Source organism: Balaenoptera acutorostrata, chromosome 10 (assembly GCF_949987535.1).
Source record: "Balaenoptera acutorostrata chromosome 10, mBalAcu1.1, whole genome shotgun sequence".
NCBI lineage: Eukaryota > Metazoa > Chordata > Mammalia > Artiodactyla > Balaenopteridae > Balaenoptera > Balaenoptera acutorostrata.
In genome coordinates this window covers 33,796,543-33,822,013 of record NC_080073.1, presented here as the reverse complement: position 1 = coordinate 33,822,013, position 25,471 = coordinate 33,796,543, and the positions used below count along the sequence as shown (strand labels likewise).

The following is a 25,471-nucleotide window of genomic DNA, read 5'->3' as shown; positions in this document are numbered from 1 at the left end:
TATCTGCACATTCTTTGACACATTAATAAGAAAAAGATCCACTAGCCCAGAAGAAATATGGATAAATGATATGAATAGGCAAATCACGAGAGACACACGTAAACGACCAATCAATGAAAGGATGTTCACACACAAAAATATTAGGAAAACAAAAAGTAAAACAACAAAACCCCTCTTTCTTGGGCTGTCTAATCAAAAAAAAAAAAAAAAAAAAAAAAAGGACGGCAGGAGAATTCAAACAAATAATTACAAAATGACCAAAAAGCAAGGTAATATAATAGACAAAGAAGAGATCATAATGAGGACAATAGATCTCTATGTGGATGAAATGGATAATACTTTGGAAATAAAAATAATAAAATTCACTGGGAAAAGGAAGATAATACCCCAAAAATCATGAAATAAATGGAATATGTTGCAAAATAATTATCTCCAAACATGGCCCTGGGTTTGGGTCCCTTGACAGAGTACTTTCATACTTTCAAGAACAGATCAATTTTTTTTTGTCTGCTTAAAGAGTTTTGGAAATATAGACTGCTTCACAATTTAATCTTCAAAGCCACCATGGCTTAGATACATAAAAGAAGAAATTATCGGCTAATTCCACTTATGATTATGATATAAAAACCATAAGTCATAACACTTGCAAAGAAAACCCAGTAACATATTAAAAGAATAATATAAACATAGCCAAGTAAGATTTATTCAGGGAAAGTAGGATCGTTTAATATTAGGAGTTCTATAATATAACTTATCACATCATAAGTCAAGAGAGACAAATATATTCAATATATGTGATCATCCAAGTCAATGCTTCTTAATCAGTGGTACATATCAGCATCATGGGCCCGATTTTTAACATGGCAAATTATCCTGCAGCATATCTGGATCAAGTCCTGGTCTTTTTCTTTTTTTTTATAAATGCTCTTTGGGAATTCTTACGTATACCTTTGAGATGCATTGATTTAGAAAAATGCTTAAGAGGCATTTGGTAAAAATTGAAAAATTCCTGATATAAAATCACAGGAAACTAAAAATAAGAGTGCACCTCTTTAATAAGGATGATCTCATCTGAATAGTGAACATAATAATGGTGAACTACTGGCAGCATTCCCATGAAAACCAGATACAAGACAAGGACACCCACTCTAGTCACTAGCATTTAGTATTGTTCCAGATATTCTAAGTAAGCAATATGACAAGGAGAGGATATTAAAACATAGCTATCGTAAAGAGAAGCCAAATCATCATTATTTACAGGTCATACGATTATCTACTCAGAAAGCGTAAGAATCAGCTAAAAAACTACCCGAACTAATAAAATAATTCAGGAAAGTAACAGGTTAAAAAAATTCACTAAGCTCTCCTGTAACTTGTACTGCCAGTTCAAAGAGACAATAAATGGTAGTATTTGTTGTGGTTGATATTGTCATAATGACATGAATATGTGATATTTTACCTGTGTGTTTTACATGCATTATTTCATTTCCTACTCACAACAATTTACTTTTAGCTAGGACATGCCAAAATTATATCCATTTTACAGATGTACCTTTTGCCCCAGGTCACAAATCTAGTAGGTGGTAAATCCTAGATTTAAATCCAGCCAAATCTTCCATGTTCCTGATTACAAGTTTTACGGCAAATATCTCCCCACACTGGGTTGGGAGCATCTTACCATGTTCTTTAGTTCTATGTTATGTGTCAGTAAATGATATGCCAGGAAGAGTTCATGAGAATCAAAATCTTTCCACATCACTATTTACTAAAAGTTCCTAAGTGGGGAATGGCAACAAAAGGCTTTGAAGGAAACCATCAGTGAATTCCAGGGCCTCAGCTTGCAGTATGTCACCCAAATGTATGTGGACACTCAGTCATGGCTGTTGTCCTGGGCTCCTGCCGAAGACTCTGTGTAAGACCTTGAGCAAGGAAGCTTGCCTTTGCTGAGCTGAGTACTCTGTTAACATTGAAAATAATGTCGAGGTAGCCACAGTAAAGCCCAGGAAGGGATGTCCAGGGCTGGGATGTTTTGCAGAGGATACCCATATTCATCAGCTTGTTTCAAGTTCAGACCTGCCCTTGAGACCTCTTCCAGAGCCCTTCATGTGAGACTGAAAGTAACACTTGAACTCTTGGAAGGAGAAGCACTGGGAAGAAAAAGACTCTAACATCCCTGACACCACAGCCCTTCCCACCAGCACTGCTCTCCAGGGTAGGTACTCAGAAAACATTCCCTGACTTCTCCAAATGATCCTAATGAAGGCCTGGGGGAAGAACCATTTGTTATCTGTGAATTTTCAAGTTCATACAATGCATTCATTTAATTTTCAAAAAACGTTTTTGTCATGCCTTGGTTGCTTGGTCCCTTTTCTTTCCTCAGAAAGTCTAAGGAGAGAAATGGCTCTTATATTAAAAAAAAAAAAAAAAAAAGGAAGAGGCATACAAAGGATGAAGGACCATATTGGAAAAGCAGCTTATAGGTACCTTCCTTCATTCCTCGGAGCTTCCCTGTAAAACGGGAATGGTCGAGTTGTCAAAAGAAGGGACCTGGGAAGACATCTCACTGCTCCTCTCCTCTCAGGCTCCCATACAGATATCCCTGGACTATCACAGAGGGGCACCCCATATTGGTTCCCACTGTGTACTCTGATATATTCTTTTATTTTAAGGCTTTCTCACACCTCAACTGGAATTCCTTTCATTCCCACCTCTCCAGGAGAGACAGCCCACTGAGGAAGGTCTGCCTGTGTCAGGCAGACACTCTTGCTCCTATAAAAGACCACAGGTGACTTACCTAAGGGGTAATTCCAGCATTTTCCTGGGTGCCTTGGGTGCTCAGTCCCATTATTTTTTCTGCTTATCCCCAGCTCCCCCCACCCTTCCCTCTTCCCTCTCCTTCCTTTTGCATTTCAGAAACAGGTACCGCCATCTGGCCATTTAATCAGACCAACAGACCAGATTATCCTTGACTTCCCTCTCTTACCTACCAGGTTCACTCCATTTACTCATCCCAAATCAGTACTTTTCTCTCCATTTCCATTGGGAAGACTGCTACCATGTCACATGTCACAACCCCAATAAGCTCCTTACTGACTGTATCACTTTTATCCATTTATTCAACAATTACTGAGTCCCTCCTATGTTCTAAGGACTATTCTAGGTTCTGGGAACATAGGAGCAAAAAAAAAAAAAAAAAAAAAAAAAGGCAAACAAAAAACCATCAGGGGAAATGGAATGGGGAATGAGAAGTACTACATTATTGTCATGAGTAGGGTGCATCAGGAAAGGCTTCCTGATGGCATAGAGGCTCTTTTGCTCCCACTCTCTCCAAGTTCCTCCCCACTCTCCATATGGCAGCCTGAACCATCTTTTCAAGACGCAAATCAGATCAAGTTACCTGTCTACTTGGAAAGATCCACTGACATTTTAAATAACGTTCATCACCCCCATTATTATTTTTTGTCACTATAAGTAAGAGGTATCAAATGAATATTTGACAAATAAATAGTACTGTATACTTGGTACTCTGCCTGTTACTGCCATTGGAAATACTGAAGGAATCTATAAAGCATACTTCTCACCTCCTGGGCTTACAATCCAATCACTGAAGCTACTATTTATTAAGCATTTACTGTGCACCAGGAGTGTTTGATGGCAAAACATAAGCAAGCCTCCATTTCATTGTTGAATTCTGTCCTCCCAGCTAGTCCCCAAGCTCTCTTCCAGGCTTCTAGTCTTTCTGCAGAAATTCTTACGCTGTTTTGTATACAGAGGGTACTCAATCAACATAATGACTAGAATAACGTTGTGTATGTTAATTTGATAGTATGTTTGCTGCCAAGACAGGTAAAATATCACATATTCATGTCATTATGACAATATCAACCACAACAAACACTATCATTTATTGAACAATAGATTGCTTTCTTCAAGTTTTCTCATTTAATTGGCATTCCACCCCTATGAGGTGGGACTGTTACTATCCCCATTTTACAAAAAGTAAAGTGAGGTTCAGCAGAGAGCAAACGGCAGAGTCATAATTCACACCTTGGACTCCAAAGCCAGAAACAGCTGGTGTAGCCAGCCACAGCAGAGGCCACAAAATGTGGCCCTATCCTACAGTTGGACCCTGAGGTGTCCCACACAGAGCGGCACACTTTTCACTCACGCCATCGAATAATTCTCACCCAGTAGCGCCTACAGTGATGCAGTGAATACTCACCAAAGCATGAAATGAAGGGTTCACATACAGTTTTACAAGTATCTGCACTTCACATGAGGAAGTATGCTCAGTAGCAAGGAGTTTGGGCTTGGCAGGTCAATTGCATGGGCTCAAGTGTCAGCTTGGCCACTCCCTGGTTAAGTAACCAGTCTGGGCCTCAGTTTCCCCATGGATAAAAAGGAACAAATATTTATACTACCAATAAATATTTACCTTAGCATTGACTGTTACTTTTAAAACTATTTTATAAACAAATATTGATTTTCTCATACCAACAGTCCACTTATCACAATTAGGGCTAAACTGATCCAATCTCAAGGAATTCTCAAGTAATGAGAAATGTAGGATTTACTTTTTGAAATATTTTGTTCTTTCCCCTAGAATGACAGCCCTAAAGAAAAACTTTTCTGCTGATGCCATTTATTTATTTATTTTTAATAAATTTATTTATTTATTTATTTTTGGCTGCATTGGGTCTTCGTTGCTGCATGCGGGCTTTCTCTAGCCGCAGCGAGCGAGGGATATTCTTCGTTGCGGTGCGCGGGCTTCTCATTGCGGTGGCTTCTCTTGTTGCAGAGCACAGGCTCTACGCACATGGGCTTCAGTAGTAGTGGTTGTGGCATGCGGGCTCAGTAGTTGTGGCTCACGGGCTCTAGAGCACAGGCTTAGTAGTTGTGGCACACGGGCTTAGTTTCTCCACGGCATGTGGGATCTTCCCGGACGAGGGCTTGAACCCGTGTCCCCTGCATTGGCAGGTGGATTCTTAACCACTGCGCCACCAGGGAAGCCCTGCTGATGCCATTTAAAAATATGATGCTTATCTGCAAGTTAACTTCCGAGATAGACTGATAGCGTCTCTCAGTGTGCCTATCACTTAGGATTACTGAGGTTGGAGAATGCCCATCCTTGAGAACACAGGAAAAATACTCATCTGCCTTGGGTGACAAAACATCATAGCTTTGCCCCTACAGGTGATAACGTGAAGATCACCAAACACACATTCCCAAGGTGGAGTCCCCACACTGAAAGCCACAGGTGGCCATTAAAAAGATTGGACAGTAACTAAGAAACTAGGGTTAGCTGTCGAATATCCAAAATGATATTGGCTTCCATGACATCTCTATATCCTTCACCCCTAACCACTATAGGTTACCACATTTCATGTCTTTAAATTCAAAAAACTTTTTAAAATTAATTACATGTGATTAAGATATTATCTTAAACTAGGATGCTTTTGTTCTAGTGGGGAAAAATACTTGTTATAGCAGATAAAATTCATTTTGAATAGGCTGAAAGAGACCACTGTCTTTGAGGAGTAATTTTTTCATAGGTTATGTAAAATCCTGTGTTTCTGGGCTCATGTGTGTTTTCTGTTTCTGTTCAGAGAACTCTGATTTGTCTCCCCCGACTTTGTGATTTTCCCTTTAACTCCACAGAGGAATAGAATGATGGTTGAGAGGGAACTGTGATTTGAGATCTGCCACGGAGGTTCATCATTTTCCATCTTTTCAGAAAAAGAAAGAGTTTCAAGAGTTTCTATAGAGCTTGTCAAGGTTCTTCATATTGGTCACCACCTTATGTAACTGTGTAAAAAAATGCTGCCTTGATGAGGTCATAGGACCCAAACCAGTCATATCAACAACAGAGCTCTGTGAGACTTTGAAATACTTCATAGGAACTCATAAATTACGTCTGTAGGTAAAAAAGCCTTCCCTGGTCTGTTCATTGTTTGGAGTCCCTCTTCGAACATGACACCTTGGTAAGCTTTCTTCACCCTTTAAGTTTTAACATCTACTATTCCCTTTCCCTCCCACATTTTTCTAGGTTTTGTGGGTTCTACACAAATAAAGTAAGTCTGCACAAATCACAATCACACAGGTGAAGTCTTCCTTGATTTTTCAAATTGTGCTTCAATCACCATCCACAGGAAGCCAACTGGGAAACATCCTTTAGTCTCCTGGTATTTGTCAGGAGTTACTCCTTTGCATGTGGCCGGAAGTTGCTACCAAAGCTAGTTTCCATAAGTGCCAACAAAAGAAAAAGCTGTTCATTTAGGCTTTCATCATATATTACTTAACACTTAATATATGTGGATAATTCTGGATAACAAGGACATTTAAAGGAAAAACCTAAGATTTTTATGACAGAAAGCATCACAGGGGAGGGAACCGTAGTACAACACTATGATGGTTCGGAAACGGTAAAGGTTGCTTCCAGCTGCAGGAAAGACTTCTTGGAAGAGGTGTCATTTAAGCTAGGCCTTGAAAGAATGGTAGGATTGCTACACAGGAATTGAAAAAAGAACATCTGACCCAAACAGAATGACTAAAAGAACCACCGGGAAGTGAGATCGTTCGGGGTACACGTGGAGAACCTTAAAATAAATCCAGATCAGAAGACTTTCTTAATATTCCTGCTTAGCCTTTGAGTGTTTAGATGACAGAAAGGGTCTTCAGAAAATTAACCAGCACCATCCTTTGCCATCTAACCAAATCTCACTTCAAATTACTATAAAAAAAGATGCTATTAAACTTATAAAGTTTCAAGGTTTCTTCCCCCACATTTTCTCAGTTTCTTCTTTTAGCTAACCTCAATCCCTGTGCTATAATTTTGAGACTATATCTTCATCCTGTTTCCATGGGCAATAGCTGCTTTTCACGGTCTTTACATCGATTGTCTTTCCGCACTTCCCAACCCCCTAATGCCCTGCGTTCCTCAACCTCAACTCTTTCCTACTCTGTGAATCTCTCACAGCACTGAAGGGTACTCTGTCTTGTGCCAATGAAGAGGTAGTGAGAGATGCCTCCTGAGACCTGTATAGTCCACAGCTTCTCATTAACGCTGCCTAGAAGTGCCCCTGACTTTCAGCAATGCCTCTGCTTGGGGTGGGCTGTCTTGACTGGGTCTACACAAAGCCAGATCTCTACCACCTTCTGCTCACAGAGTTTGTTTTTCTCCTGCCCCATTGAACTGAATTCAGGCTGATTGTTTCTGATCACTTCTTTAACATATCAAGGACACAAGGAATTCTAATCCTTTCCTCCAAGGTGCCAGCTACTTCTGAGTGGTTTGCTTTCCAACTCAGTGGTTAAAGGGACTTTGAAATCAACCATGTGTTTAAAATATTGAACAAAGACTTAGATCTTGAAATGTGCATTTATCTTTTCACTTATTTTCTTAAATCATGAATTGACTACCACGTATGGATCCTGCCTGTACATCTGTTTTAGATGTGGGAATTTCTTTTAATTCCTTCATCATTTGAGTTAAACTCTCCATACTATGTCACATTTAGCTTGCAATATGCCAACATACAGTGGAATAATTTTCTTTTGCAAATCTGATAAAAAATGAGTCGAGTCCTGTCCTTCTGTGGAACATGTGTGAATGGTGGGATGGTGGAAGGTAGGGGGGTTCTTTAGAGAAAGCCAGAGCCTTGCTTAACCATGAATTTTGGAAGGAATTACAGAGCCCTCTACACACTGAACCCAATGTCATGAAAATTATTCAAATGCCTTCTTGGTGCCAAGGTCCATGCCCATTGAGTTCATTCCTGAGGGGCAAGAGAGTCCAGTCTCTGGTTCTTCATGCTAGAGTCTGGTCTCACGATTAATTCCGTGTGTGTGACTGTGAGTGTAGGTGTGTGCATAAGGCTCTCCTGCTGCTGCTGCTGATTATAAATAACCATATCTATAATTTTGGCACACTTACTATGAGCCAGGCACTGTGCCAGGTATTTTACATAAATGTTTAATTAAGCCTTCCCAGTAAGTCTGTTACATTGGATAAGTACTATTATTATTCCCATTTTATGGATGAATAAACTGAGGCTTAGAACAGTAAAAGTCATCTGAACCAAAATTTATCCACTCCAAAGTCTTGACCAATACCTGCCTACCATTCTGAATGTCTGTCACTAAGCCAGAGCCCGAGGGAATGTTGCTCGAGGTTTGGGCTGTGGCTGGATTGGAGGGTGAGTTGAATGAGCCCTACCCAAGGACAACAACGGCAGCATCTCCCTCAAGATGATGAATAATGAAAAATGCCCGTGGCCTGTATCAAAAAGGAAAGATCTACTCAGCTCTTAGAAAGGTCACTTCCAGGAGAAAATATAATGCTTTGAGTCCTTGTCCTAGATACGTATGGATGCAACATGACCTGTGGGGTCAGAGACAACTTGGTTTTAATACTAGCTCCTTTAATTACGATCTTGACCTTAGGCAAGGTACTCAGTGTCCTTGAGCATCAATTTCTTCATCTGTAAAATGGAGATAAGAATAGTACATGTCTATTAATACCCAGTAGGGTTGTTATGAGACATATGTTAGATAAAGCCCAGTGCTTGCTTGCTAAAAAATAACTTCTATTTTTATTGTTGTTAGCCAAGCTCAGCCATCTCCATTCAGATACAGGGCCTGACTTGGCATCTTAATTATTTCTTACATGAATATTTCACTATTAACTTTTTATGCATTTTACCTCATATAAGATCTTTTACTCACTAATATTTCATTTTATTTTAAATGAGAAATAGGAACAAGAGAGATAAGAAACATTCCTCTCTCCAGTAAATCTACAAAGACCCCAAACAGATATCTATTAATCATAAGAACTCACTGGAGAAGATTTACCAGTCCACATTGACAATACTACCCCTACAGGCTCAAAAGAGTCTCAACATCAAATATTCAAGACGAGAGCACAGCTCAAGCCCAAAGAAGTCTCATGGTAGTTTCTGAAACACAGAGGCTTTCTGATTCCTAGGACCTTTTAGTACCTATGATAAGAAAGCTATGTCTGAAATAGACCTCTCCAACCCTGGGAGATTTTTGATGTCGATCCAGCCCCTATTATTATTGACTATGACGCCAAGAGCACATTCATTCTTGCAATCCTTTCATTATGTGAACCACACAAAACAAGCCAGCACTTCCAGAACCTTCTATATTAAACTTCCTAGAAGAAGGGAGAAGAGAGGCTTCTTAACTAATCCCTCATAGACCCAGTTAAATCCATTTTCTTCAAATACTGTTTAGGTCAAGTCTTACTACCTCCCGTCTCTTATCTGAAAGTCAAGGAGAATGTGGCAGGGGTTAGGTCAGTTCCAGCTGGGATGAAGAGCCATGTCTGCCTTAAAAGGTCCACAATCTCCACGGACAATCTCACAGTTCCTTAAACACTGGGCAGCAGGAGACACTCCTCAAAAAGTATCTTGAGTCCAGGCCATGTGCTAGGAAAGGGCCCATGAAATCTCCTCTGTTTCTTCCCGGTATGATCATTAGCTACAGTGGGAGGACAGGAGACAATTCAAAGCAAACAAAAAGCAACACAAAGGTATTTTGATCCTTTTGTCCTGTGAATTTTTATCTTAGAGGTTATTTCCCTTAAGAATTCAGTCTCCTTCCTCATTTCTCATCTAGATATACCAAGCCCATCAAGTAGTTAGGATGATATAGAGACAGGAGCAATGGCTAAGTCCCTTTGGGCACCATATCAATTCCACAGCTGAGTAGCTGGCCAAAGGCCTTAAACATACCCTTCCTCTTCCCTGGGCCTTGGATCCCCAGATACAAACATATATAGGCTGGAGTAAATGGCCATGAAAGTTAGCTCTGTTCAGTTCTGAGGCCTGAAGTTTCCATTTTCATTTTTGTTTTGTTTTTAAATAAATTAATTTATTACAGAATAACATGCATACAGAAAACTTCACACATCATAAATGTACAACTCCATGCATTTCACAAAGTGATCATACGTGTGTATCCAGTGCCCATCCCAAGAAACAGAACATAACCAGCACTCAAAAGCCTTCTTGTGCACTCCCTCAGTCACTTCCTAACAGGGGTAATCACTGTCATGAGTTCTAACACCATAGATTTGTTGTGCTTATTTGGACTTTATGGGATCATATGTTCTTTTCTCCTTTGTACCTGGCTTCTTTCACTCAACAGTTTGGTAAGATTTATCTTTGTCATGGAGGTTACAATAGTTCATTGTCATTGCTCTAGAATATAACACTAGCCTTAGGTGTAGTATTTGTGGTTTATACTAGATGTCCCCAATTTTGTCCTGTAACTTATGACCCACCATGATTGTCCTGCAAACAGAAGTAGAAAAACAGAAGAACCCACCTGAACTGCCTAAGAGAGCCTTTGTTAACTGCATCTTGGGGCCATGGATGCTATGTTCTTTCTAAATCTACAGGAGCCTTATGCTCAGAGAAGCTGAAAACAAAGTGTCAACAGCACCAAACTTACTTGAGCAGTACATTTTGTACTTACTACTCTTCCGCAAGATTTATACAGATTAGACCTGAGGCCCCTTAGGAGTTTCTAAGCCAAAAAGACAACACTGATGCATAGAGAAATTATAGAGACACTGACAATAAGCCTAATATACAACTTAGTTTAAAGAAAAAACATTCAGTATAAATGAAAGAAAATAATTTATGTGCAAGAAGAAAGAAAAAGGCATTGTGCAGGGTTATGTCAGGTAAAATTGCTATCATTTTTTCAAACAATTAGTCTGAGAAGAACTCACAAGGAACACTGGAGGAGAAAGGCACAGGGTTGTAATCTGGGGATAATAAACTGGATAGAGTTAAAAAAAAATTTAGCCACATTTTTGAAAAAGGAAATAAAAACTTTCCTATTTAAGCAAATGATCAAACATAGAGGGTCATGAGGTTACTGGTGATGCAAAAAGGCAAGAGAAGTTCCAGAGCCATCATCTATATCCCTTGACAAGGCCAAGAGACCTTTTGGCATCAATATGATTTGATTTGGCAGCCAGCGTTGACACTGTTGGGACTCATCAGCCTGAAGAAAGGCTGTTCTATTGCCCAGATTTAAGGCAATGGCTTAGCCTCACGAGCTTGGATTACCGCAAAATACTCTTAACTGGGCTTCTAGTCTCCTACTGTGACTTCTTCCCTCTGTTCTCTGAACTGAAGCCTGAAGGATCTTCCCCAAATGCAAACTTAATCATGACATGCCTCCATTGAAAAGCCTTCCATGATTCTCTATTGCCCACTGGATAAAGTCCAAATTCTCTATTGTGGCTTTCAGGGCTCTTGGGATCAACCTCTGTTTACCTTGCCTTGCCCTTCTCTCACCATACTCCAGCAATATGGAACTTCTTATAGTTCCCTTCACCTAGAACACTTTCCACCCCAGCGTTTGCCGGCCTAATTCTGCTCATCTTACGGGTCTCAGGGAACTGCTGGCTTCTCTGGAAAGGTTTCCTTGATGGCTTTACAGTGCCCCTGCAGCCTCCCACAGCACACTAATCACAAATTGCTGTCCGGTTCCCTGTGGCAGACGTCTGGCCAGCACCTCACTCTCAACCCCTCAGCAATCACAACCACAGAATTTGCCAACAGAGTCCTACTGTGGAAACCTGCACCACCACCTGAAGGCTTCTTCTTAGCCTGCCCTGCACATATAGGCCAGGTGTACCAAAACCTCATGCTCCTGGGGGCATCCCGCAGCTAAGGGTGGAATAAAGATGGAGAGTGAATATCTCAACTTTCTCCTCCTCCGGATAAGTTACTTGTTCCTAAATCCTTGCCTGAAGGCCTGTTTCTGGGGAAACCCAACCTGAGACACTGGCCCATCTCCCAGCCAGACCGTGAGCTCAGCAAAGCTAAGGACTGAGGTCTCTCGTTTGTCAGTGGGCATCCGCAGTGCCTGCCACATTCCTGGCACAGAGTAGATAAATGTTTTTTGACTAAATGGGATACAACACTCAATGAACACCTATTTCATTGTTGGTTTTCTATTTAAAGGAAAGATCGAGCCTGGCAAAGGGCACAGACTCTGGAGTCAAAAGACCTGGGTTCAATTAAAAAAATGAAATCCTCCACTTCTGATGAGTGTGACCTTGGGCATGGGGGCGTGGTGGGGGAAAGGGTACGACTCCTGACTCTGCTCCTCTTCTGTCCAACAGGAGTTTTTAGGGGACTCAAAGAGAGCTTCTTAAAACTGGGGAGAGTTACACATATGTAAATTGTCCTTATTTTAGGCGTTTATGTAATTCTTTGTGACTAAATAGGGGGAAAGAGATTTTATCCTAGATACCATAAACACTTGTGGTGGGAAGAGGAAGCTGATGAAACTAGGGGCTGGGTAAACACTTAATTCCATTTGGAGAGTCTTTTAGAGGTTGAAATCTCTGTTTTAATAAAGATCATATTTATTAAGGAAATATGATCAAGGAAGTAAAATAGGCTTTGAAAAGTCTAGAAATAATTGCTAAATATAAATAGACATAAAAAGATACGCCTATATTCCTCTCTCTCAGACCTGTAATGCACCATATCAAATACAAACGCTCTCAGTATGGTTCTTACTTTGTTTTTCTCCTTTAACAGCTTCAAAATTCCTAAACACAAATGGAGAAATGTCTGAGATTTTTTTTTCAGATTAAGCTAAAATCAAGTGTCATCTGTGCCTTCACACTGCTGTTTTTATTTTGTGAGACATGCCAAACCCTATATTACCCCACCAGACCACAATTTTGAATATAGGACTTAATAAAAGAGTAAGAATCAACAATTAGAATATGGCCTAAAACAGTGAAATTCTTAGTTGTGGTCAATACCGAACATCAATATGGAATAAACTGAACATTTTTTGACATCTTTTAAATTTAAGGACCAGCTTTAAAAAAAAGAATCAAAATTTAGAAATAAGAGAAACCTAAACTCATTCTCCTTCCCTTCCTTTAACTGTTTTGTTTTCTGGAGAGGGGCAAAGCGAGGAGTAGTTCACAGGGAAAACTCTGATTCTTCATCATATTGATTAGCACTCTGTAAGGGTAAAAAGTATGTGAAAATTATTCCCCCAGAGTTCTCCAAGTTAGTGCTTCCAGGGCTGGGCTTTCTCTTCAGACCCTCACCCATGACTGTGTATCTTATGTATCCATGCACATGGAGGACATAAAATACATGTCAAACAAAATAAAGCAAGTTATTAAGTACAACAAAACCCTAAATCTTGGTGGAAGTCAACAGATAAACAGACTATAACAGTAGAATAGTCTAAATACACAATGCATAATTCATGGCTAACCCAAGGCTGGGCTTGGGCAATATTTCACTGACTCCCCTTGCAGTCTTTGAGGTTAAGACTGGGCAAATTGCACTGCCTTTGCTAACTCAGCAAAACTCTGGACAATCAAAAAAGAAAATCCCATCTCTTCCAATAAGGGGAGCAGGCAAGAAGGCAGAGGGAGGAGAGGGTGTTGTTTAGTTCTTGAAGCTAGACATCAAAAAGTTGCTGTGTACTAAGCTATCCACTATATTTTTAATAGATAATTTTATTGTGGACAAATGTTTATGTCTTCTTTAGGCTACTGTGCTCCTAAAATGAAGAGAGCTGACCAACCTCTTTCCCCACACTCCATCACCCGCCCCTGTGCTCAGTTCACAGTAGGCATCCAATAAACATTTGCTGAAGAAACTTCCTTTGATTTCCATTTGTTGTCCACTGGATGCAGCAATGAAGTGCACCCGTGAATATACAATGCCCAATAACAACAATAATGGAAACCTGGATAAAATTCAACATCTTCATGCAAATTGGAATCTTAGACAATTTCTCACATTTATCATTTCCCAAAATATAGGATGAGCTAACAAATGAGTGTATATGCTTTTTCCCAAAGCTGACAAGGCAAAACCAAGTCCTCGGCAGCTCTCCACTGGCCACAAATGAGGCTCTGTACTGCTAAGGACCACCAAGTCTTCCAGAGGCTAGAAAGCTGAATGGGTTGTGGGATACCATGTAGAGGGCAGTGTCAATTTAGCAATTAAGAAATAAGAGAGGAAAGGCAAATGTCAAGTCATCACCAGCAAAAGTTCATGTCTTACTGGTACATGGGCAAACCATGCTTGGTAGTGCTACAAGTCTGAGCCTTGGGCAGTAAATGGATATGTCCACATAATAGTAGAATTTAAAAGAATGCTGTGGGGCTTCCCTGGTGGCGCAGTGGCTAAGAATCTGCCTGCCAATGCAGGGGACACGGGTTCGAGCCCTGGTTTGGGAAGATCCCACATGCCGCGGAGCGACTAAGCCCGTGAGCCACAGCTACTGAGCCTGCGCGTCTGGAGCCTGTGCTCCGCAACAAGAGAGGCCGCGATAGTGAGAGGCCCGCGCACCGCGATGAAGAGTGGCCCCTGCTCGCCACAACTGGAGAAAGCCCTCGCACAGAAACGAAGACCCAACACAGCCAAAAATAAATTAAAAAAAAAAAAAAAAGAATGTTGTGAACACAAAAAGGTGAGAACTACCCGATTAGCCTTTCTAAGCTAATGGATTTAACCAATCTTTAACATCTTCATTTGAGTACCTTTCAGTTGATTGTTTGCTAATGAAAAACCCAGGTGAACAGTCCAATTACAGAATGTCTGTGTCTTAGAGTGTCTATAGGACTGTTTTTGCCTAAGAGTGAGCAGAAAAGATACTGGGCCTGCTAAGTTTTTTTCCAGTGCCATGAAGAAGGTTTCCTTCAATGTTTAAACGTATAAAGGGGCAGTAGGAGACCAAAAAAATGTGTTTTGATTGTTATACAAGTCATGTTAGTTTGACATATTGATTATATGAATATAATGATAACAAAATAATATTGTTAATAAAAAATTAAAATTAAAAACAAGTAGAAAAGCCTAGACAAAGCAGAAATAATTTATACTGAATCTGATGAAAGGGTTGACACTATTCTTCCTATGAATAACCATATAATTTAGGGCCTCTGTCTGCACTTAGCCAAATTACTGAAAACCTTACTACATCATTAATGAATAAAGAGAAAGGCAGACTAACAGAAGAACTTGAGTGCTAGCTCAGAACTTTCAAAACATTTAGAAGATGGTGGTGACTGGAAATGTTTTAATACGTGATATGCCCAAGCAAAAATCCATGGGAAAATGCCTAGGTATAGGAATAATGCCAGATCTCTGCAACATAGGCAAACAAATTAGAATTTCTCTCTGGACCTTTAAAATATGTACTGAAAGCAAAACCATGTACCTTTCACAATATGGAAATAAAAAACAGTACTCTCACAAAATGTGCCTTCTCTACGTTGCACTTAATGTTATGGTACCAGCTTTTACTGGGGGTTGTTGCAGGAGACAGCTCTATGAAAACCACATCTGCATTTGCTGGAAAGGGCTGTTGAGGGCATTATCCATTATGTGGTTCAATATTCCTATAGAAAATCACACACAAGAAACTGTTTTTAATATCTGGTGCCAGGAAAATCTCTATCTCCAGGAACTGGTCCATTTCCTCCTTTCTAATAACAAAAATGGTACAATTTATCCTGTTTCCCTTTTTGCCCTGCCTGCCAGGGAGTTCAGGGCCAAACTTGATGACCAATCATAGTAATCAGAATGGACTTTGTGGTTAGCAGAGTTACTTCCTCCAGGTTTTCAAGGCTTTCATTTTCAATTTTTATTTTTTATTAATCATGGTGTGTGTGGGGGTGTGTGCATATGTGTGTGTGTGTGTGTGTGTGTGTATGCACACACTTGAAGACATGGGCTTTATTGTAACTTCAATTCCTATTTGGAAAATGATGAATTATGTTTACTGCATAAAAGTAAAAGATCCAGGAAGATGTAAAAATATGCTTTTTCTTAGTACAGATAGTTTTCACACACATATATGTGAGCATAAGTATCTTGTCTTTCTCTTTGGGAACAACCATTTCTACATAAGTTAAGTGCTAGTCAGTGTCACACCCAGACAAGTTTTATTCTGTTTATGGATTATTTCTTTGACAAAGTAATATATTCTTATTTACAGTTGATGCCTTTCAGAGAATTAACACATAATTCTGCAAAACTGTGTTAAACTCACGGTTATCAATGAAGGCCTTAAAGCTGGCTCTCATGGTTTGGCTGAACTCACAGAATCACTGCATAGAATTCATTTATGTTACGTATACCAAATGTCTGAAATGGACCATCATGTCATTTTCACTTTGCTTCAATGTTTTCTTTTTTCTTAAGCAATACATATGAAATTAATGGTTGATTTGTTTCAAATGGTCTATTTTCCTGCCCTGAGTCTGTTCTATTAGCCAGCTTACATTTAAACATATTTTAGTCATATAGGTTTTTCCACTGACTAATAAGCAAAATACAGCTTTACAAAATCCCAAGAAAAGTACATTAACTTTCTTTCAAATTGTTGTTTTAAAGAAGTGTTCCACATTGAATTCCCAAGCTTGGGACAGACCGGAAAGATCCCATGAGTTTTTAAACCATATTCATTTCCCTGAGCATGGGGGCTCTGCCTCCTGGATGGTACAATGCATTCAGTCCTCCTGTCAGTTAGAATTTAGGAAGTCATTTCTCTTTAATGGTTGCCAGACCTCCTGGATAAGCTGGGGCACTTTGCTTTGCCCTGGATCTCCACTGAGAATGGAACCTTCCTACTTACTTTCCCTTTCACCACCATGAGAACACTGGGATCCTGCTGGCATAAAACTGTTTTGACCCCTGAATCATAAAGCTGTACCTTAACAGTGAGATTGTTTGCAATTAAGTAACTGATCCTTTTCCTATTTAACTTGAGTCAGTTCATTTGATACTAACACCAGGCTTCTGTAAGCCCACCTCTCCACCCCCACCTCTTACTCCCTTGACAGGTCTCCAAGAGTATCTGGACAACTTTGTTCTTCAACTCTGCACATAACAAGAAACCAAGAGGCCACAGAGGGACTGGAGATCAGCACAGGGCCTGGAATCAGACAGACCCACCTCAGATTGAATCTGGGGTCTGACACTTACTAGCTAGACGACTTTGGGTAAGTTACTTACTTTGGTGGAATCTAAGTCTCTTTATCTGTAAAAGGTGGATACTAGTAACAGTACCTGCCTCACAGGATTGCTTCATTCATTTAGCAAACAATTACCCAGAATACCTACTATTTGCCAGGAACTGTGCTGGGCTCTAGATACACAGTCAGAATATAGATGGATCCTGCCCTCATGGAAAATACATAGTTACAATTTCTGTCAGTGCTCTAAAACAAAATGACAGAACTCTTTGGCAAGTATCAATGAGAAGTGGGGGGAAATGGCTTTACAGAGGGAAATCAAGGAAATCCTCTTGAGCAGGAAGCATTTAGGTTATGATCTGAAGCTATAATGGAGGAAGCAGACATAGGGCATGTGGAAGGGCATTCCAGGAAGGGGAACTGCATGTGTAAAAGCCCTAAGCAGGCAAAGCCTGGCTTTTTTGAGAAAGAAAGTGGACCACTGTGTCTTTTGTGGACTGTGTAAGAAGGCAGAACGTTCGAAACAAGGTTGGTGAATATCAGTGAAGATTCAATATGCAAAAAAAAAAAAAAAAAACCAAAAAAACAAAAAACCCACGATCCAGAGCTTAGAATAGATCAGGTGTCAGTAAACTACAGCTCATGGGCCCACTGCCTATTTCTGTAATCAAAGTTCCAATGGAACACAGCCACATTCATTTGTTTATGTATTTCTATGGCTGCTTTCACACTACAACAGCAGAACTGAGTAGCTGCAACAGACCTGAAAGTCTAAAATATTTACTATCTGGTCCTTTAAGAAAAAGGTTGCCAACTCTGAGACAGAGTAATCCTCAATAAATGTTTAAATATAACAACAACAATAAAGTAAGCCCAGACTGTATGATTCCACTATATGACATTCTGGAAAAGGAAAAACTATGAAGACAGTGAAAAGATCAGTGGTTGCCAAGGGTTAGGGAGAGCTAGGAATGAACAGGCGGAGCACACAGGATTTTAGGACAGTGAAACTACTCAGTATGATACTCTAATGGTGGATATATGTCATTATAAATTTGTCCAAGCCCAAAGTGTGTACAATACCAAGAATGGACCCTAAGGTAAACTATGGACTCTGGGTGATCATGATGTGTCAATGTAAGTTCATCAGTTGTAGCAAATGTACAACTCTGGTGGGAGGTGTTGATAATGGAGGAGGCTATGCATGTGTGAGGGCAGGGAGTATATGGAAATTTTCTGTACTTTTCACTCAATTTGGCTGTAAACCTAAAACTGCTCTAAAAAGAAAAGCCTATTTTTTTAAAGTAATATGATCTTCAGAAGCAGCACTTAATTGCTACAAAAAAGTGGGGGGAGGGGGAGGTAATTTTCTCTGTAATTCAGGCCCCAAACCTACTTTTTCTTGGATTCCACATAAAATACAGCAACTCAAATAAAGTCTCCTCTGAATATCAAGATGTGAATAAATGTAATTTTTAAGTAAAAAAAAAAGAAAAAAAGGTAAACCATCTTGCATTTCCTTGGTAATCAGTAATGGGATTTCACTTGAAAATCTTTGGGAGATGGGTTAAAATGAAAATCCTGGAAAACCTACAATGCAGCAATATTGTAAAATTAAGACTGACAGACAAAATATTTAAAGATTTTTTAGAAATTATTTCTATTAATAGTGTGTGCACATTGGGCATATGAAATAAGAAACTTCTGCTTCCAGCATCATGGCTGACTATGATGCTATGAAGGGCCCTTTCAAAACATAATTTTTATTGCATTGTTGGGCTCATGGGAAGTAAGGAAAACCTCTAAAGGACTAAAATAAACAAACAAAACTCCAAAACTGAGCTGAAACCAGAATAGTGTGCTGAAAGCCCACATAAATAGCTGGGGTTGCTCTGAGAGCAAACAGCAAGGTCACTTGTACAACTGAGAGACTAATCCAGTGGCAAGTTGGAGGGGCTTAACCTGAAAGCCCTGATTAAACCAGGATTATTAAAAGAACTAAGTGGTCCTAGATTAGTAGCAGCCCTTGCTCCCAGAACAGGCAAAAACAAATTTTCTCTGGAGAAAAGAATCTCTATTTTAGTCACTTATGGCTCCCACTAATATTTGCCATTTATAAATCCACAAAGTTTACCAAGTATATAAGGAAACTAATCATCAACGAGCAAAAGACAGTAGAATTACCTGAGAATAAGTGTGAATTTAGCTATACATACATAATGGCTTCAGATATTGTAATGATTAACTATAGACTATAAAATAGCTGTTTATAAAATGCTTAAAGAAATAAATAAAAGAATTAAATAAAAAGAGCATGCAAAAAGAGACTAGGAAGGTTTGGAAAATCCAAACTAAACTCTGGACTTTGGAGGATAAAAAAATACAATTGTTAATCTAAAAAACTCAATGATGAACTAGTTTGCAAGGCAGAAATAGAGACACAGATGTAGAGAATAAACGTATGGCCACCAAGAGGGGAAAGCAGGGTACAGGAGGGGTGGGATGAACTGGGAGATTGGGATTGACATATATACACTAATATGTGTAAAATAGATAACTAATAAGAACCTGCTGTATAAAAAATAAATTAAATTAAATTTTAAAAAAACACTCAATGATATGCTGAGAAACAACAGCAACAAAAACAAAAAACAAAAAAACCTCAATGAATGGGTTTAGTCACAGATTAGAGAGTACTGAAGAGAGAATGGGTGAACTGGAAGGAATAAATAGAGAAATAACCCAGAATACAGCTCAGAGAGACTAGAATAGGGAAAGTGAGTATGGGATGTTAAGCAATACGGAGGACAGACACACATGTAATTGCAGTCCCATAAAGAGAGACACAAATGGTAGGTGATATTTGAAGAGAGAACAGCTGAGAACTATACAGAATTGGTGAAAGATATGAATTCATACATATAGGAAGCAGAATAAATAAAATAAAATTTACATCCGTATATTATAGTAAGAATAAAAACAACACAGAGGAAAGCTAGTCACTTATAATTAGCCAGATAGCACACGTTTCCACAGCAACAGCAGAACCTTGAAGTTAGTGAAATAATATATGGCTGAGAGAAAACAACTTTCTACCTGAAACCGGTTGATTCAAGAATGAGGGTGAAATAAAAACATTTTCAGAGAAACAAAAATTGAAGAGTTTATCACCAACAGATCTACACCAAAAGAACTTCTAAAAGTATAAAGAATTATAAGCCAAGGGGGGGGGAACCTTCAAGATGGCGGAGGAGTAAAACGTGGAGATCGCCTTCCTCCCTACAAATACATCAGAAATCCATCTACACGTGGAACAACTCCTACAGAACACCTACTGAATGCTGGCAGAAGACCTCAGACTTCCCAAAAGGCAAGAAACTCCCCACGTAACTGGGTAGGGCAAAAGAAAAAAGGAAAAACAGAGACAAAAGAATAGGGATGGGACCTGCACCTCTGGGAGGGAGCTGTGAAGGAGGAAAAGTTTCCATACACTAGGAAGCCCCTTCACTGGCGGAAACGGGGGGTGGGGGGGGGGAAGCTTCGGAGCCACGGAGGAGAGCACAGCAACAGGGGTGCGGAGGGTAAAGTGGAGAGATTCCTGCACAGAGGATCGGTGCCAACCAGCACTCACCAGCCTGAGAGGCTTGTCTGCTCACCCGCTGGGGCGGGTGGGGGGTGGGAGCTGAGGCTCCGGCTGCAGAGGTCAGATCCCAGGGAGAGGGCTGGGGTTGGCTGCGTGAACACAGCCTTAAGGGGGCCAGTGCACCACAGCTAGCCGGGAGGGAGTCCGGGAAAAAGTCTGCAACTGCCTAAGAGGCAAAAGACCATTGTTTCCGGGTCCGCAAGGGGAGGGGATTCAGAGAACCGCCTAAACGAGCCCCAGAGATGGGCACGAGCTGCAGCTATCAGCGTGGACACCAGAGATGGGCATGAAACGCTAAGGCTGCTGCTGCAGCCACCAAGAAGCCTGTGTGCAAGCACAGGTCACTATCCACACCTCCCCTCCCAGAAGCCTGTGCAGCCCGCCATTGCCAGGGTCCCATGATCCATGGACAACTTCCCCACGAGAACAGACAGTGCGCCTCAGGCTGTTGCAACATCATGCTGGCCTCTGCTGCCGCAGGCTCGCCCCACATTCCGTACCCCTCCCTCTCTCCGGCCTGAGTGAGCCAGAGCCCCCTAATCAGCTGCTACTTTAACCCCGTCCTGAGGGAATAGCAGACACCCTCAGGCGACCTACACGCAGAGGCGGGGCCAAATCCAAAGCTGAACCCCGGGAGCTGTGAGAACAAAGAAGAGAAAGGGAGATCTCTCCCAGCACCCTCAGGAGCAGAGGATTAAATCTTCACAATCAACTTGATATGCCCTGCATCTCTGGAATACCTGAATAGACCACGAATCATCCCAAAATTGAGGCGGTGGATTTTGGGAGCAACTGTAGACTGGGGGCTAGCTTTCTGCATCTAATGTGTTTCCGGTTTTATGTTTATCTTAGTTTAGTATTTAGAGTTTATTATCATTGGTAGATGTGTTTATTGATTTGGTGGCTCTTCTCCTTCTTTTTTTCCTTTTTATATACAGATATATATATTTTTTTCCATTTTCTCTTTTTGTGAGTGTGTATGTGTATGCTTCTTCGTGTGATTTTGTCTGTATAGCTTTGTTTTTACCACTTGCCTCAGGGTTCTGTCTGTCCGTTTTTGTTTTTTTTCTTTTTAGTATACTTTTTAGCACTTGCTACCATTGGTGGGTTTGTTTTTTGATTTGGTTGCTCTCTTCTTTCTTTCTTTCTTTTTTTTTTCTTTTTCTTTTTTTAATTACTTTTTAATTTTTTTATTTTTATTTTTAATAATTTTTTATTTTAATAACTTTATTTTATTTTATGTTTCTTTCTTTCTTTTTTTATCCCTTTTCTTCTGAGCTGTGTGGCTGACAGGGACTTGGTGCTCTGGCCGGGTGTCAGGCCTGTGTCTCTGAGGTGGGAGTGACAAGTTCAGGGCATTGGTCCACCAGAGGCCTCCCGGCTCCATGTAATATCAAATGGCGAAAGCTCTCTCAGAGATCTCCATCTCAACACTAAGACCCAGTTCCACTCAACAATCAGCAAACTACAGTGCTGGACATCCTATGCCAAACAACTAGCAAGACAGGAACACAAACCCACCCAATACCAGAGAGGCTGCCGAAAATCATAATACGGTCACAGACAACCCAAAACACACCACTGGACGCAGTCCTGCCCACCAGAAGGACAAGATCCAGCCTCATCCACCAGAACACAGGCACCAGTTCCCTCCACCAGGAAGCCTACACAACCCACTGAACTAACCTTAGCCACTAAGGGCAGACATCAAAAACAATGGGAACTACGAACCTGCAGCCTGCAAAAAGGAGACCCCAAACACAGTAAGTTAAGCAAAATGAGAAGACAGAGAAACACATAGCAGATGAAAAAGCAAGGTAAAAACCCACCAGACCAAACAAATGAAGAGGAAATAGGCAGTCTACCTGAAAAAGAATTCAGAGTAATGATAGTAAAGATGATCCAAAATCTTGGAAACAGAATGGAGAAAATACAAGAAACGTTTAACAAGGACCTACAAGAACTAAAGAGCAAACAGACAATGATGAACACCACAATAAATGAAATGAAAAATTCTCTAGAAGGAATCAATAGCAGAATAACTGAGGCAGAAGAACAGATAAGTGACCTGGAAGATAAAATAGTGGAAATAACTACTGCAGAGCAAAATAAAGAAAAAAGAATGAGAAGAATTGAGGACAGTCTTAGAGACCTCTGGGACAACATTAAACGCATGAACATTTGAATTATAGGGGTCCCAGAAGAAGAAGAGAAAAAGAAAGGGACTGAGAAAATATTTGAAGAGATTATAGTTGAAAACTTCCCTTATATGGGAAAGGAAATAGTCAGTCAAGTCCAGGAAGTGCAGAGAGTCCCATACAGGTTAAATCCAAGGAGAAACATGCCAAGACACATATTAATCAAACTATCAAAAATTAAATACAAAGAAAAAATATTAAAAGCAGCGAGGGAAAAACAACAAATAACATACAAGGCAATCCCCATAAGGTTAACAGCTGATCTTTCAGCAGAAACGCTGCAAGCCAGAAGGGAGTGACAGGACATATTTAAAGTGATGACAGGGAAAAACCTACAACCAAGATTACTATACCCAGCAAGGATCCCATTCAGATTTGACGGAGAAATTAAAACCTTTACAGACAAGCAAAAGCTAAGAGAATTTAGCACCACCAAACCAGCTTTACAACAAACGCTAAAGGAACTTCTCTAGGCAGAAAACACAAGAGAAGGAAAAGACCTACAATAACAAACCCAAAACAATTAAGAAAATGTTAATAGGAATACACATATCGATAACTACCTTAAATGTAAATGGATTAAATACTCCAACCAAAAGACACAGACTGGTTGAATGGATACAAAAACAAGACCTGTATATATGCTCTCTAAAAGAGACACACTTCAGACCTAGGGATGCATACAGACTGAAAGTGAGGGGATGGAAAAAGATATTCCATGCAAATGGAAATCAAAAGAAAGCTGGAGTAGCAATTCTCATATCAGACAAAATAGACTTTAAGATAAAGACCATTACAAGGGACAAAGAAGGACACTATGCTCAGAGGCTTCTGAAGAGAGAGGGAGAAAGATGGCGGTGGCAATACTGGATCATCTGGGTGCGTTATGGATGCAGAATCTGAGAGGGAAGCTGGCCTTGGGGAAATCTACTATTCTCAAAGACAAATAAAGTACAGCAAAGACAAGATGTGGTATTTGGCAAAATTGATACAAGGAATGTCCACTGACCAGGCTCTGGCTCAGCTGAATTCAGTGACACAAAAGGGGCCCAGATAATTAAAGAGGTTCTCTTAGAAGCACAAGATATGTCAGTGAGAGACCACAGTGTGGAATTCAGATCCAATTTATATATAGCTGAGTCCACCTCAGGGCGAGGCCAGTACCTGAAATGCATCCAGCACCATGGCAGAGGTTGCTTTGGGATTATGGAGAAGGTTTTTTGCCATTATTTTGTGAAGTTTGTGGAAGGCCCTCCACCTCCAACTGAGGCACCAAAGACAGCAGTTGCCCACTCCAAAGAGTATATCCAGGAGCTTCGCAACTGGACCATCATTCACACTCTATGATGGGGGTATTAAGACTCCACAGTGTATATATTTTACCATTTATTTCCTAAAACCAACAAAAATTAAAGACAGATGCTTTTTATGATTTGTCATTGAATTACTGAAATATGAAGTACAACTGCTAGTTTTACATGAATATTTATAAAGCTCTGCCCACCTCTCTTGAGCCTCTGGGTATATATTACGTATTTGCAACTAGGAAGGAGAAATCAGCTTTAAACGTAGTGACACACTATATAATTCAGAAGGCTTTTTTGAGTGCTGTTTGAAAGGAATGTTAGCTTTCTAGCTTGTGCCCTGCTGGTGGTAGTTTTGATACTGGACTTGAGTAGAAAGTTATAGGATAAGAAAGCTTGTCCTTATTATTTCACTTGATTTCTCTCCTGGAACTGGGGGAGGGGGTGGTAGAGGGGAGCATCCCTGCACATTGTTTCAGTGCAGTATTTTAGGGCATTCTGTAGTTCAGTTTTTCCTTTCACTGTTGGCATGGGCCAGTGGATGACGGATTATATTTTCCTTTACTGTTTTAGCAGTAACTTGAAACTACAGGAGTTTATTAGATATATTAATCTAAAACTCCAAAAACCATTTCACTTAGACTGTTCTATTTTGCTTAAATAATGACTATTTTTATGTCTCCTACCAACAATGTTTACTATTGCTTGGCTGTCTAGTTTAGGATTGATTAATATCTCAGAGTGAATTCAATTACGGAGAGAGGAACTGAACCAGTCTCAGCCTTGCACTCTAAAATAATTGATATGTTTAGGACATTCCACCTGAAAGCGGAAGAATACACTTTCTTCTCAAGTGCACACGGAATGTTCTCCAGAATAGACCACATCTTGGGTCACAAATCAAGCCTTGGAAAATTTAAGAAAACTGAAATTATATCAAGCATCTTTTCCGACCACAACACCATGAGATTAGAAATGAGTTACAAGACAAAAACAGTAAAAAACAGGAATACATGGAGGTTAAACAGTGCGCTACTAAATAACCAAGAGATCACTGAAGAAATCAAAGAGGAAATCAAAAAATACCTAGAGACAAATGACAACAAAAACACAACAATCTAAAACCTATGGGATGCAGCAAAAGCAGTTCTAAGAGGGAAGTTCATAGCAATTCAAGCTCACCTCAAAAAACAAGAAAAATCTCAAATAAACAATGTAACCTTAAACCTAAAGCAATTAGAAAAAGAAGAACAAAGAAAACCCAAAGTTAGTAGAAGGAAAGAAATCATAAAGATCAGAGCAGAAATAAATGAAA

The 25,471-nt window shown here is 40.0% G+C and overlaps 1 protein-coding gene and 1 pseudogene across 4 annotated transcripts in view; one reads left to right on the top strand and one right to left on the bottom strand.

The window, feature by feature from the left end:
- The window catches only part of ERC2 (ELKS/RAB6-interacting/CAST family member 2), a 974,163-nt gene that overhangs the window by 281,435 nt on the left and 667,257 nt on the right, over window positions 1-25,471 (bottom strand). The gene's annotated exons all lie outside the window — the stretch shown is intronic.
- LOC103007631 (39S ribosomal protein L22, mitochondrial-like) lies at window positions 23,704-24,199 on the top strand (annotated as a pseudogene).